The sequence below is a fragment of the Schistocerca serialis genome, chromosome 4, assembly GCF_023864345.2.
Source record: "Schistocerca serialis cubense isolate TAMUIC-IGC-003099 chromosome 4, iqSchSeri2.2, whole genome shotgun sequence".
Taxonomy (NCBI): Eukaryota; Metazoa; Arthropoda; class Insecta; order Orthoptera; family Acrididae; genus Schistocerca; species Schistocerca serialis.
In genome coordinates, this window is record NC_064641.1 from 36661831 (window position 1) to 36674617 (window position 12787).

Consider the following 12787-nt stretch of genomic DNA (forward strand, 5'->3'; position numbering starts at 1 on the left):
ACCGCACGGCCACTTCGGCCGGCGGGTCGCATACAGGCAGCCACCACGCGTACCTTACGATTTGTTTGCACGGCAATAGGGCATGAGCCGTTGTGCTGGTTATTAGATTCTGGCAGCTCTATGTCACTCCTTAATTACGAGTGAATTATTGAATATGGACACTTATGTAGATTATTTCCTGCACGTCTCTCGACTAAGAGATGTCGGGTGGCCAATGGCCAAGGATTACCTCTACATTTACATCTACATCTACATGGATACTCTGCAAATCACATTTAAGTGCCCGGCAGAGGGTTCATCGAACCACCTTCACGTTTATCTATTATTCCAATCTCGTATAGCGCGCGGAAAGAATGAACACCTATATCTTTCCGTACGAGCTCTGATTTCCCTTATTTTATCGTGGTGATCGTTCCTCCCTACATAGGTCGGTGTCAAAATATTTTCTCATTCGGAGGGGAAAGTTGGTGATTGGAATTTCGTGAGAAGATTCCGTCGCAACGTAAAAGGCCTTTCTTTTAATGATTCCCAGCCCAAATCCTGTATCATTTCTGTGACACTCTCTCCCATATTTCGCGATAATACAAAACGTGCTGCCTTTCTTTGAACTTTTTCGATTACTCCGTCAGTCCCGTCTGGTAAGGATCCGACACCGCGCAGCAGTATTCTAAAAGAGGACGGACAACCGTAGCGTAGGCAGTCTCCTCAGTAGATCTGTTACATTTTCTAAGTGTCCTGCCAATAAAACGCAGCCTTTGGTTAGCCTTCCCCACAACATTTTCTATGTGTTCTTTCCAATTTCAGTTGTTCGTGAAACTTCCTGGCAGATTAAAACTGTGTGCCGGACCGAGACTCGAACTCGGGACCTTTGCCTTTCTTTCAGGATTGCTAGTTCTGCAAGGTTCTCAGGAGAGCTTCTGTAAAGTTTGTAAGGTAGGAGACGAGGTACCGGCTGAATAAAGCTGTGCGGAGGGGGCGTGAGTCGTGCTTGGGTAGCTCAGATGGTAGAGCACTTGCCCGCGGAAAGCAAAGGTCCCGAGTTCGAGTCTCGGTCCAGCCCACAGTTTTAATCTGCCAGGAAGTTCCATATCAGTGCACACTCCGCTACAGAGTGAAAATCTCATTCTGGTAAGTTGTTCGTAATTGTAATACCTAGGTATTTAGTTGAATTCACAGCTTTTAGATTAGAGTGACTTATCGTGTAATCGAAGTTTAACGAGTTCCTTTTAGTACTCATGTGGATGACCTCACACTTTTCGTTATTTAGGGTCAGCTGCCACTTTTCGCACCATTCAGATATTTTTTGCAGTTTGTTTTGATCTTCTGATGACTTTATTAGTCGATAAACGGCAGCGTCATCTGCAAACAACCGAAGACGGCTGCTCAGATTGCCTCCCAAATCGTTTATGTAGATGAGGAACAGCAAATGGCCTATAACACTAACTTGGGCAACGCCTGAAATCACTTCTGTTTTACTCGATGACTTTCCGCCAATTACTACGGACTGTGGCAGGAAAACACAAATCCAGTCACATAACTAAGACGATATTCCATAAGCACCCAATTTCACTACGAGTCGCTTGTGTGGTACAATATGAAAAGCGTTCCAGAAAACCAGGAACACGGAATCGATCTGAAATCCCTTGTCAATAGCACTCCACTTCATGTGAATAAAGAGCTAGTTGTGTTTTCTAAACCCATGATGACTGTGTCTCAATAGACCATTTCCTTCGAGGTAATTCATAATGTTGGAACACAATACGTGTTCTAAAATCCTGCTGCATATCGACGTTAATGATATGGGTCTGTAATTTAGTGGATTACTCCTAGTACCTTTCTTGAATATTGGTGTGACCTGTGCAACTTTCCAGTCTTTGGGTACGGATCTTTAGTCGAGCGAACGGTTGTTCCATCTTTTGTTTAACGGCAACCTGTGCCTTAGTACTATTGTTCCAGCTGTATTTACGACCAGGAGCTGATTAATTAGAGCATTAATGATCGGTTACAAACCAGAAAGGAATGGTAATACAATAGCGGGACAAATTTTCAAATGACAGCTAGTGTCTTTGTACAGTACTACTAACTATACGAGGTGTGGCTAGAAAAAAACCGGACTAGTACTGGTGAAACAATAAAACGAATGCAATAAGACTGAAAGTCGCGTGGCCTGTCACGTGACTCTCGCTCCGCCTACTGCTCGAGTTTCATCTGCCTCCTGCACTCAGTCTGCCCGTGGCGTCTGTTTTAAGTAGTTGACGTTTTGTCTGTGCGTCGGAAAATGTTGAGTGTACAGAAAGAACAGCGTGTTAACATCAAATTTTGTTTCAAACTAGGAAAATCTGCAAGTGAAACGTTTGTAATGTTACAACAAGTGTACGGCGATGATTGTTTATCGCGAACACAAGTGTTTCTGTGGTTTAAACGATTTAAAGATGGCCGCGAAGACACCAGTGGAGACACTCGCACTGGCAGACCATTGTCAGCAAAAACTGATGCAAACATCGAAAAAATCGGTAAACTTGTTCGACAAGATCGCCGTTTAACAATCAGAGCAGTGTCTGAGTTAACAGGAGTTGACAAGGAAAGTGTTAGGCAGATTCTTCATGAAAGTTTCAACATGAACAAAGTGTGTTCAAAAATGGTTCCAAAGTGTCTCACAATTGAACAGAAGGAACGCCGAAGAATGATTTGTTCTGACATCCTGGAAAACATTGAAAGTGATCCCACCTTCTTACAAAATGTTATTACTTGCGATGAATCGTGGTTTTTTACTTACGATCCCGAAACTAAACGCCAATCGATGCATTGGAAAACTCCTGGTTCTCCACGACAAAAAAAAGCACGAATGTCAATATCGAAATTCAAGGCAATGATGATTGTTTTTTTTTTGACATCAAAGGGATTGTGCACATTGATTGGGTACCAGAGGGACAAACAGTGAATCAGCATTACTACATTAGCGTCCTGGCTACCCTACGTGAGCGAGTACGGAGAAAACGGAACGATTTGTGGAGAAAAAAGTCATGGATCCTTCACCAAGACAATGCCCCAGCTCACAGTGCGTTGTCAGCGAAGACGTTTTTGGCAAAACACAACATTCCCATCTTAGATCATCCACCATACTCACCTGATTTGGCCCCCTGTGACTTTTTTCTTTTCCCTAAAGTCAAGTCAGCTTTGAAAGGAACTAGATTTGAGACTGTTGAAGCAGTAAAAGAAAAAGCGACGGAAGTAATGTATGGACTTACCGAAAATGATCTGCAGCATCGCTATGAACAGTGGAAAATTCGTATGGAGCGGTGTAGAGACCGAGGAGGAGAGTACATTGAAGGAGATAACATGAAATTGTAAATAATTGTAAATAAATGTTTTTTCCAGCATCAGTCCGGTTTTTTTCTAGCCGCACCTCGTATTTACGACCAAAGAGCCGACCGAGTAAAACTCTGAGGGTCGGGTACAAACCAGAAAATAATAAGGGGGCAGGTAGACAATGAAACAAATCATCACGAGGATTACAGAATTTTATTCCCCTTTATTAGCAAGCAGTTGCATGGCAATTTTGGCAATGGGGCCACAAGAGGGACAGTCGGTACTACACCAGAGCCAGTGGCGCCAGACAGAACAGCCTACTAATTCAATGGTGCCACTACTCAGTTGTTGACAATAAGGTGTCAAATGATTATTGTGTTGGTGATGTCATCCGACATGGAAAATTCAGGAACAGATTTGTTCCCAGCTTTTGGAGCTGTACAACTAGAGGACGTCGTTCAGGGTGTAGAGTTATTTACTATGATGGAGCATTTCCAGGTGTGTATCAACCAGAGCAGGGAAGATATTAAATAAAGTAGAACTGAGGCTGCCAGGACTCAGGAAAACTTGCGAAAGAGATTAAACAGTTAGGTATACTCAGGAGATATAGAAGAAGTTAAGAAGGTCAATGTATACCGCACTGTAGCGCTTCAAGACTTTAGTAAACTCTCCAAAAACAAGATGAGAAGGTGGATCACGCGAAGGAAGAATTAAGAAGGTATAAGATCGATGAAGTCAACTAAGAATGCAAGAAGGATGTAGGAGAACTGACAAACACATCTACATCAGCAAACGGAAGACTGCCATAGAGTAAAGATAACAGCTGCGATAACAGACATCAGCAGCTACATTGATTTCAATACGTATGACGAGAGGTGGGAACACGTAATGCACTCAGGAACATTCTCGAACGTGATAATTTTGGTGGGCCAGGAGGAAGTGTAATGTTGCATAGCTCTACTGACTTCCAAATCTTTGAATGCTGTGAACTCATGAGCCAACGTTATTCTCACACTCCACTCCATCGCCTGGTGCGCCTCTTCATTGGTGCATTCTGCCATGATTTCATTTTCATGGATGATAATGCGCGACCGTATCGAACTGCGCAGGTGAAATATATCTTTGGAACAAGAGGATATTTGGCGAATGGACTGGCCTGGCCGTTTCCCGACTTAAGTCCCGTCGAGCACGTGTGGCATGCATTTGTGAGACGCATTACATCACGTCCACAAACGCTAACGACCATCCAGCAATTGTCAAGAGCGCTGGAGGAGGAACGGAGAACCCTACCACCGGAATTCCTTACCAAACTTTTGGCCAGCATGAGAGCACGTCGTGGAGCAAGCATTACCATCCGTAGTGATCACTCACCCTATTAAAAATCATGTCCCCCCTTTTGTTATGTCCTGGGGTCCGTCATAAATCGCGGTGACTTCAATGTGATTATTATCTTTAAATAAGTTGTTCCTGTTCGTCTCCTTGCGCATTCCTTTCAGTTACCTGCTGCACTATACTGTAGCATTTCTTTCTATGTATGGTCGAAGTTTCATAGAGAAGTGTTAGTTGGCAGTTACACATAATGTGGTAGTTACTTTCTTCTTTATACGTCAGTGTAGTTAATTTGGTAATAAAGGAAGTGTGTGTTGAAAGGGGGGTTAAAAATTGTCTAATGAAACCAAGGCTCAAATACAGTAAGCAAGCACAAATGGATTTAAGATGGAACAGTTATGCAGATATGAAAAGAATTATATATGATAGACTCGCACTAGGTGCTGCATCATACCATTTTTTTAACTGATGACTGTCACAATAAAATTTTTCAGGTCTCTTGTTATTGTGGCACTAAACATATTAGCTTTACCGTGCATGGCTTCGTTAAATCGTATGTTAAATTGGAGTGAAGATATTCAAAGCACTTTAATTTTTCTATTGTTTTATTGCTTACATCAATTTTAGTCCTAGTCAGGTGTTTAACTATAACAGTCTTTTAGTTTTCTGCATTGAATTTTCCAATTTTATTCATAACATGTTTTTTATCTGCAGCTTATTTTCTTTCCCAGAAAACAGGGCAATTTCACAAACATAAATATATACTTTTAATATTGAGAGATAATGCAGCTGTCACTTTTTTCAATAAGTTGCCTTAAAGAAAAGGTAATATCAGTAACTGAATGTGTCATAAAATGAATTGTTTATTCTTTGAGAAGCAAATATTCAGCAGAGCTGCTTTGAATGGGGTGTTTATAAATTGAACTGCAGTTTGAGAATTGTGTCAAGGAAGGTTATTCTTCTGTAAATATATCATACTCTATTGTTCCCTCCCACATGCAGTGAAATTATTTTGCCGTCTTCCATTTTGAATGTATTTCCTTTTGATTCAACATATTCTAAAATGTTTCAATCTAAAATTTAGCAGCATCCTCCCATAATTAACTTTACACTATTCTGTCCATATTATTTCTTATTTTTGTGGTCTTTGTGATCATCACATTTCTTCTACATTAATATCACCTGGTCTTAGTGCTTTTTAATAAAAAAAAATATTTTTCCTACCAGCTCGTGCATAGTTTTACCACACCGTAAAATTTTATAACATTTTACCAGTGGAGCAACCCATGTGCTATGTGTGGCACTTAAAGTTGTACTTTTTGGTGCAAGTGATGAAACCATGCCCCCTTCATCTATGAGATCATTATCATCAAGTGACAAGCTCGACCCACTTTCTTTCTCACCTCCCCTCCCCATCTCCCTCGCCCACTTCTCTGTACCCCTCTCTTCACCTTCACCTGCCCTTCCTCCCCCTCTTCCTCTCCACTGCACCACAGCATAGCAGTAACATGAAGCATCCAATGAGAATGTAGTGTCTGTAATAAGATAAATAAATAAGCAAATAAAACAGATAAAATAAATTAAAAATCCAAGAGAGTGGACTAGCTCACTTGTGGTTTGAAATCTGTTCCCTCCCCCCTCACCTTCCATCCTTTCCCCTTTCCAGCCAATCACAGTCTATTATTTCATTACAACATATCACTTAAACTTCTGTAGACAACGAGAAACGTCTTCTGTGTGTTTTGTAATATTTTATGTACTCAGATGAAATTAATATTGTCAGTAATGCGGTTGCCTGTATTTTAAGAAACTATGCATACAATATGGAAATATTTAATTTGAGGGTTGATTGTGCTTGTAAAACGTGATAGGAATATCGAACTTTCAGTTTTAGAGATGGAGGAATAACATTGATTACTTCGGTAAAGCTCTTTAACAAGCGTACTTTATGCTTTAAGTTAGTTTTACTGTAGTTCCCATGCGTGTTTATCAGGTAGACGTTTGGTTCGTATTATTATAGAAAGTGCATTCCAGGATGTATGGTGACTTTCTTTTGCGAGCATAAAATGTTGTCAGTGTTTACCTTGTTATTTCTCAATGCACTTTTAGTTGTAATCTAGTCCTGCAGTAGTGCTCATGTGTGAATGTTCTGCAACAAATTTTTACATATGTAGATGAATTTAATATAAGGACTAAGATCTAACAATAATCGTCGACTAACCTATACTTTATTTAAGTATTGTCAATAAACGAGTTATGTGTATTTTAATATATAATACAGACAATTTAGTGGTGAAAATATTTCATTTTAAGGTCCACAGAGGTTGCAAAATGTGGTATAACAACTTTTGTCGTTAGTAAGTACTCCAAAACCTACTGGTTTTTATCGTAATGCCAATTTGCAAGCTGCAGGTATTTTTAATAATTAATACAGTCAGTTTAGATGTTGTAATATTTAATTTTAAGGTCCATTGTGGTTGCAAAATGTATGTTGTGCTCAAAGACTTCCATATTCAGAGAAATAAACAATTTTTTTGTGCAAAGTTCGAATTTTCGAGTTTTGGAATTATACCAGCATAAAACCCCCACATGTTGTGGCAACTAATTTTATTTCACTGAAGAATATTTTACTCTTCAGTTATCAACTCCATTATCATCTTTTCAGATGTTTTATCTCTATGACCATTTATGGTTGTGTTTTTTATAAACACAGCAGATGTTCCCATTGTGTATTGTAGTTTAAGTGATACACTGTAATAAAAACACCTTCTTCATACGACTTGGTAAACAAATAGTAATGAGATGGGGAGCTATTAATATCAATGGGGGCTACTCTGGGAAGAAGGCAGAGCTGGCAGAGGCTGCAAGCAAGATGGGGCTGGACGTTTTAGCTGTTAGTGACATTCGGGTAAGGGGTGAGAAAGAAGAGGAAGTGGGAGAATACAAGGTCTACCTGTCAGGAGTCAAAGCAGCAATAGCACAATGGGGGTGTAGGGCTTTACATCAGGAAAGAAATGGAACCCAGTGTAGTTGCAATAAGGTATGTAAACGAACGACTGATGTGGATAGATTTGACAGTGTCTAGCAAGAAAATTAGGATTGTGTCAGTATATTCGCATTGTGAAGGGACAGATCAAGATAAGATGGATAGTTTTTATGAGGTACTCAGTGATGTAGTTGTTAGAGTAAAGGACAAGGACACTGTTCTGCTCATGGGTGATTTTAATGCCAGGATTGGAAATCGAACAGAAGGCTATGAAAAGGTAATGGGTAAATTTGGAGAGGATATGGAGGCCAACAGGAACGGGAAACAACTCTTGGATTTCTGTGCCAGTATGGGCTTAGTAATCACAAACTCCTTTTTTAAACATAAGAACATTCACCGGTATACTTGGGAAGGCAGGGGAACCAGATCTGTCATTGACTATACAATAACAGATCAGGAATTCAGGAAGGCTGTGAGGGACACACGTGTATTCAGGGGATTCTTTGATGACACTGATCATTATTTAATTTGCAGTGAAATTGGGATTGTGAGGCCGAAAGTGCAGAAGATCAGGTCCATATGTAGGAGGATAAGAGTGGAGAAACGTCAGGATAAGGAAATCAGGCACAAGTACATAACAATGGTCTCAGAAAGGTACCAGTTAGTTGAATGTAGTCAATTACAGTAATTGGAAAAGGAATGGACAAGGTACAGGGACACAGTACTAGAAGTGGCTAAAGAATCTCTTCGAACAGAGTGTGTAAAGGTAGGACGAAGCAAACAGCTTGGTAAAATGACACAGTCAAGGCAACCTGTAAAAGGAAATAGAAGGCGTATCAAAAATTGCTACATAATAGAACTGAGGTAGACAGAGAAAGTTATGTTGCAGAAAGAAACAAAGCCAAACAGATAATTGCAGCATTCAAGAAGAAATCTTGGGAAGACTTTCGAAACAGGTTGGAGACTTTGGGTCAAGCTGCTGGAAAACCATTCTGGAGTGTAATTAGTAGTCTTCGAAAGGGAGGTAAGAAGGAAATGAAAAGTATTTTAGACAGGTCAGGAAAACTGCTAGTGAATCCTGTGGATTCCTTGGCCAGATGGAGGGAATGTTTTGAAGAGTTGTTCAATGTAGGTGAAAATACGATCAGTAATGTTTCAGATTTCGAGGTACAATGGGATAGGAATGATGATGGAAATAGGATCACATTTGAGGAAGTGGAGAAAATGGTCAATAGATTGCAGTGCAATAAAGCAGCTGGGGTGGATGAGATTAAGTCGGAACTCATCAAATACAGTGGAATGTCAGATCTTAAATGGCTACACAGGATAATTGAAATGGCCTGGGAGTCGGGACAGGTTCCATCAGACTGGACAAAAGCAGAAATCACACCAATCTTTAAACATGGAAACAGAAAAGATTGTAACAACTACAGAGATATCTCTTTAATCAGTGTTGTGGGTAAAATATTCTCAGATATTGTTGAAAGGAAAGTGCGAGTATTAGTTGAGGACCAATTGGATGAAAATCAGTGTGGGTTTAGGCCTCTTAGAGGTTGTCAAGACCAGATCTTTAGCTTACAGCAAATAATGGAGAAGTGTTATGAGTGGAACAGGGAATTGTATCTATGCTTTATTGATCTAGCAAAGGCATATGACCGGGTTCCTAGGAGGAAGTTATTGTCTGTTCTACGAGATTATGGAATAGGAGGCAAACTTTTGCAAGCAATCAAAGGTCTTTACATGGAGAGTCAGGCAGCAGTTAGAGTTGACGGTAAATTGAGTCCATGGTTCAGAGTAGTTACAGGGGTAAGACAAGGCTGCAACCTGTCTCCACTGTTGTTCGTATTATTTATGGATCATATGTTGAAAACAATAGACTGGCTGGGTGAGATTAAGATATGTGAACACAAAATAAGCAGTCTTGCATATGCCGATGACTTAGTTGTGATGGCAGATTCGATTGAAAGTTTGCAAAGTAATATTTCAGATCTAGATCAGAAATGTAAGGACTATGGTATGAAGATTAACATCTCCAAAACGAAAGTAATGTCAGTGGGAAAGAGATATAAGCGGATTGAGTGCCAAATAGGAGGAACAAAGTTAGAACAGGTGGATGTTTTCAAGTACTTAGGATGCATATTCTCACAGGATGGCAACATAGTGAAAGAACTGGAAGCGAGGTGTAGAAAAGCTAATGCAGTGAGCGCTCAGCTACGATCTACTTTCTTCTGCAAGAAGGAAGTCAGTACCAAGACTAAGTTATCTGTGCACCGTTCAATCTTTCGACCAACTTTGTTGTATGGGGGCGAAAGCTGGGTGGATTCAGGTTACCTTATCAACAAGGTTGAGGTTACGGATATGAAAGTAGCTAGGATGATTGCAGGTACTAGTAGATGGTAACAATGGCAGGAGGGTGTCCACAATAAGGAAATCAAAGAAAAACTGGGAATGAACTCTATAGATGTAGCAGTCAGAGCGAACAGGCTTAGATGGTGGGGTCATGTTACACGCGTGGGAGAAGCAAGGTTACCCAAGAGACTCATGGGTTCAGCAGTAGAGGGTAGGAGGAGTCGGGGTAGACCAAGGAGAAGGTACCGGGATTCGGTTGAGAATGATTTTGAAATAATAGGCTTAACATCAGAAGAGGCACCAATGTTAGCACTGAATAGGGGATCATGGAGGAATTTTATAAGGGGGCTATGCTCCAGACTGGACGCTGAAAGGCATAATCAGTCTCAAATGATGATGATGATGATGATGTCTTCATTCCTTCCTGAAATGGTGTTTGGCTATGGTGTGTGTGTGTGTGTGTGTGTGTGTGTGTGTGTGTGTGTGTGTGTGTGTGTGTGTGTATGAGAGTGAGAGAGAAAGAGAGAGAGAGAGAGAATGTGAGAGAAGGAGAGGGAGCTTTCACATCATGCATTTTTGTTAGATGTTGATGTTATTTAGTAGCTGATTGTAGGAAATACACTCTGTAAACGTTTTAGAATGCCTTGGCACAATAGTTGCAATTTATAAACGTTTCAGAGTACTATGGCACCTTTGTTCTGATTGAAAATATTGCACCCATCGCCAAAAGTTCGTGTTGTACTTAACCCCAACGAGAACCAAACATTTATAATAAAAATTAGTAAGCTCCAATCAGAACCGGCGACTGTATTTTTCTAGTAATACTTGTCTTGCGACCCCTAATTTGGTGCTCAGTAAGGTGAAAGATCACTGAAAATTTGGAAAACGTTATATAATGACAACATGCTCTATGAAACAAGAACAACATTTTATCAGACAGAAATGGCAGCAACCTTTAGGTATTTCAGACGTGGAGATGTTACTGCAAAACTTGTCAAACACCACCACAAAAAATAGAGATGTAATAGTTAGTTTAAGGGTGTACTGTTATTTACACCAAGAGTAGATATTAATAACAGAATTATTTACATTCTTCCAGTAGCTAACAGTAATTCAAACTGACAGTTTGTTTGTTTAGCAAATTATTTTAGCTAACATATATTTTCTCCAGTTATAAGCCTGGTCAGATTAGTTTTACTGTGACCATGTTTAGGCCCACCCTGTTATATCAAGTGTCTGTTTGGAATATTATTTGTAAGTGTTTAGGAATGGAAATAGCATTGGGGTAATTCTTCTAGAGTACACAACCGTAGTTTAGGCATCACTTTGACGGAAGTGTGTATGTCGAAAATAAAATTGCTTTAATGAGGCATTTTTGCCGATATTTTAGATTTAGAAAGAACTTTGTGATACATGACAAGCATTTAGTCATGGAGAATAATTAATTTGATGCTCATTTGTATCTTCAATGAAATGTGCTATAATAATCGAAATTTGAACATTCGCAAGTGCAGCCATCTGTTGGTGCGGACAAGCAAGAGTACCATAAAATGGTAGTTAATTTTCTCTCGCTTTTTGAAGTTTTGTGGAATAGTGTTTAAAGAAAATCATCTTCACCAGTTTCGAATTACTAATTTGTTAATTGCATTGTACAAGCAAATGTGGGCTTTATCTACTTATGGAAAGTATGTTTTATACTAGTTCTCACATTTAATAGCAAATGCTTTGTAGTTTCCGATAATATTTGCGGATGCGCCTGGTGAGACAACCCGTGAAAAACTCTTTGTAGTCAGGAATGAAAACACAGTAGGCAATTTTTTGCTCCATTCAACCATGATTCAAATGGAGGTTAAGTACTGTTTTAAGTTTCTATCGTTTGAAGATGTGTTTTTTTTATGTAGGTGATTTTCCGATAATTCATTCAGGTTGTTTGGGTATTTTTGATCAAAATCAAGGTGGGTGCTCTGGGGTGCATTGTTTTTTCATTGTAATAGCTGCTAAAATACTCCACTGTAATTGGCTCTTTCATTTTAAAGGCAACTAAAATGCTTAGTGAACAGGGAGGTGAGGAGGAAAGGATGTGGGGGTTGTAATGTGATTATATTGATGTCATAAATAAAGTGGACCTAGCTTTATTACAAATGTAAACAAACTGCGCCAGAATGCCCAAAGTAAACAAAGTGTACCAGCTATTACATAGGTTAAATTGTTTTTACACGTTCTTGCTTTGTGGTGTTTCATTGGAATTTTTTCTCTTTCCAACTTGTTTAATGCTTTGAAACCATTATAAACTATTGTTTGTCCCTCATGAATGCCATTTTTTATAATAATAACGTATCGTTCCCGAGCTCTATTGTGGACGCCTTTAAGTAATCTCTTTTCAAGCTATTTTATCAGTAAAATTTCAGAAGTATTTTGATAACAGGCTTACTTCTCGGAAATCATTGTATTAAACTCTAATGGAAGAAGTCTTTAGTCTTCGCTATTCGCAGTATTTATATTTCATTCGCATTCCTTCATTTTTTGCCTTTTTTTCAATTTCTGTCTTGATATTTGACCGTTCTTCAGTACATTCCTCAGTACACAGATATTCCACTCCTGTCGTTAATCGGTTGCAGTATGAGTCCTTCTTACTTTTTCCTTATACTAAATAAACTTGAAACACCCTTCTGTACTTCCCTCTGTTATCTTCTATTTCGTATTCTCACATTTAGCGTATGCATCCATATTAAAATGTAATGCTCGAAAACTGTATCACAGCTTCTACATAAACTTGGTTTTTGCATGACCTTATATTCGCTCCTTCACAATAAA